This window comes from Colius striatus, chromosome 6, assembly GCF_028858725.1.
Source record: "Colius striatus isolate bColStr4 chromosome 6, bColStr4.1.hap1, whole genome shotgun sequence".
Classification (NCBI taxonomy): domain Eukaryota; kingdom Metazoa; phylum Chordata; class Aves; order Coliiformes; family Coliidae; genus Colius; species Colius striatus.
Window position 1 is genome coordinate 3,212,841 of NC_084764.1, and position 3,419 is coordinate 3,216,259.

Sequence of the window (3,419 nt, forward strand, 5' to 3'; positions counted from 1 at the left end):
ACTCATCATGTGCTAAATACAGCCCTCCAAAAGGAAATCATATTTTGTAACAGTCTGCTTTATTTAAGTGTATTTTTTTATCCTGCTCTTCAATCCCTTGCTACGAGCACTAAGAATAGAAAGCAGTAAAAAAGGCACAGTGCTGCCATGTGGCTGTGATTACAGCTTTAGAAGTGATTATTGCTGGGAGCTGGCTGCAGACATCAGGGCAGCCACTGCTCTCTTGCTTCTGCTCCAAGGCAGCGTTTGCTCTTCTCCCCAGACAGTAATCAACCCCCTTGCCGGAATGGTCCATACTGAGGACTAACCAGCCCTCCAGCTGCTCTGTGCTGCCAGACAGCAGCTGGTTTTGGTCTTACAAATCCTTTCCCCACAGGTAAGCTGTTGCATCTGAGTTCATTTCTTCCTCACAGGTAACAACTGAAGTAGAACTTGTCACACAATTTGTTGCCAAGCGGTATCAGTGAAGTCTGTGCCCAGGGCACCAACAGCTAAATGGCAGCAGGATGTTCTTTGAGTGTGCTATAGAATCAGTGATTAGTATTTTTTGTTGAGGATGGCTAAATAAACCATTGATTCCATCAAATATGCATCTGATGAACATCCAGCTGTGTTCTAAGGCATTCTCCAAGCACATTCATGCTGACTTGTACAACAAAACTAGTGAGAAGTACAATGCTGAGTTCTGACAGCAGCACTACCCACAGCAAAGAGGGCAACCCTTATCTAAGACTACTGAAACCAGAACATCAATATGAACACATAAGTCTATTCATTACTCCAGTCAGTTTAGATTAAAAGCATATTTCAAAACAAAGAATGAGCAAATTCATCCAGTTACATTGCTAAGATCCATTAGTTTCTTGATGCCAAGCTGCAGTCACCTTCCTGCAACAAATCAGGTGTTAGAGACCCAAATTCAAGTTGCAAAGCTCAGAGAGAGCTTGATTTGTTTCTTTCCCCACATCCCAGCTCTGTTAGCTCCAGAACTTGGCCTTAAACATACCTTGAATTAAGATTTCTTGGCAGTTTTAAAACACCTAGCAGTGATTGCCACAGACTAAGCCCAATTCTCCAGGGGAGCTGATGCAGTCGATAAAACTTACCGACCTATCCTCAAAGTATGATGTTAAAAATGGAATGAAGAAAGAAAACAAATGAGTAATTAAGTTACTGTGTTAGAATAATATCTCTAAGTTTAGTATTTAACCTTGGTGAGAGAACATATTACTAAGTTAGAAGTCAAATTAGATCCCAAATCTCACTTTTAGAGGTTTTAGCTCCCAGTTCCATAACCTATTTCTGTTCCTACTACATTTCATTGTATCACACCTCAGAACAAGACCAGAATTAAGAAATCCACATATTCCAGCACAGATTTGTTGCCTTACGCTGGCCTCACTCCAGGAAATCCCATCTCCCTCGTACTGGGGAGCCAAGAACTGGAGACAGCGTTCCAAATGTGGTCTAGTCAGTGCTCTGCAGAGAGGAAGGATCAGCTCCCTTGACCTGCTGGCAGCACTCCTCCTGATGCAGCCCAGGATGCTGCTGTCTTTCTTGGCTGTGAGGGTGCACTGCTGGTTCATGGTCAGCTTGTTGTTCACCAGGACCCCAAGGTCCTTCTCTGCAGAGCTGCCTTCCATCTGCTCTGACCCCAGTGCCTGAGGTTACTTCTCCTCAGACACAGTGTTTTGCATTTCCCAAAGCTCATGAGATTCTTTTCTGCTCAGTTCTCCATCCTGTCGAGGTTCCTCTGAATGGCTGCATAATCATCTGGTCTATTAGTCACTCCTTCCATTTTTGTGTTACCTGCAAATGTGTGGAGGGTGCACCCCACTCTGCCAGCCAGATCATTGATGATGCAGCTGAACATTATTGACTCCAATACTGAGCCTCATGGGATACCGCTGGTGACTTGCCTTCAGCTGGACTCTGTGCTGCTGGTCACAAGGCTCTGGGCCACAGCACTGTGCCAGTTTTCTGTCCATCTCCCTATTCACCTAACTCATACTTTCTCTGCTTGTCTATGATGCTGTTACTAGAGATGATTGTACAAAGCTTTATAAAAGTCCAAGTAAACAACATCAACCGCTCTCCCCCATGCAGCAAGCCAGTCATCTCATGGTAGAAAGCAATGAAGTTGGTCAAGCATGATTTCCCCTTTGTGAATCCAAGCCCACTACTCACAACCATCATCTTGTCCTTCATGTACCTGGAAGTGCTCTTCAGAGTGATTTTGTGTCAGCTACCCTGGGACTGTGGTGAAGCTGAGTGGCCTGTAGCTCCCCAGCTCTTTCCTGCTGCTCTTGAAGACAAGAGTGACATTTGCCCTCTTCCACTCTTCAGAAACCTCTCCCAACTGCCCTGACCATCCTAAGAAAACTGAGAGTGGCCTGGCAGTGACATCAGCCAATTTCCCCAGCACTCCTGGATACAACCTGCCAGGCCTCACAGACCTAAGTACATATTCCCTAAACTGGCCTCTGCCATGAAGGTGAAGGCTACCTTGTTCCTGACTTTCTTTCTGTCTCAGGAGTACAGGATTCCTATGGGAGTCCAGACTGAGCAATAAAAACTGAGGCAACACATCATCTATCACAAATGCCCCTGCCCATTCAGCAGTGGGGAGCACCTTTTTTTCCCCCTAGTCTTCCTTTTGCTGTTTTGTAGTTAGAGAATTCTTTCTTCCCCCCTTCACACCCCTTGCCAGACTCAACTCCAGAGGAGCCTTGGCTTTCTTAACCATATCCTTGCAAGATCAGAAAGCAACTCTGTGCTTCTTTTGGGTCGTTTGCCTCTGCTTCCACCTCTTTCCCCTTGCATTCAGTCAGGAGCTCCTTGTTGATCCAGGTAGGCCTCCCACCACCTGTGCTTGACTTTCTACTTGTCCAGATGGATCTTTCTTCAGGTTTCCCACACAGGCCTTCCTTGCAGGAACATGCAATCCCCCAAAGAAGCAGCAGCCAGTCAACTCAAGCAAATTCGAACTTTGCAGTGCATAGTTCTCCAAAATGACCAAAAAAAAGGTGCTGCTAGGGAAAGGCTCTTTTGCAATCATATTGATATGAAATCAACACCAAAACGCTATTCATGGAGTGTTTTCTTTCTAAGCATCCTGTGTTTTTTTTCCTGGGTAACATTAATCTTCATTGTGCCAGTTGGTGTTTCAGTATAACTTCATATTGGTTTTTCATGCCCTAATTATACCTTGTGGGTGCTTTTGCAACAGCCTTTGATAGACTTTTTCAACACAAAAAGCAGCTTTTAATAGTTCTTCTACAAAAATGAGTTTAAAGCTCTTTTGCTAGGAAATTCAGCAACTACTTAAGACAGGAATCTTACTTAAATGTTGAGTAAAAGTAGCTACAATGTTCAGGCCTCCAAGAGTGGTGGCTCTACAGCAATAAAGGCAAGACAAA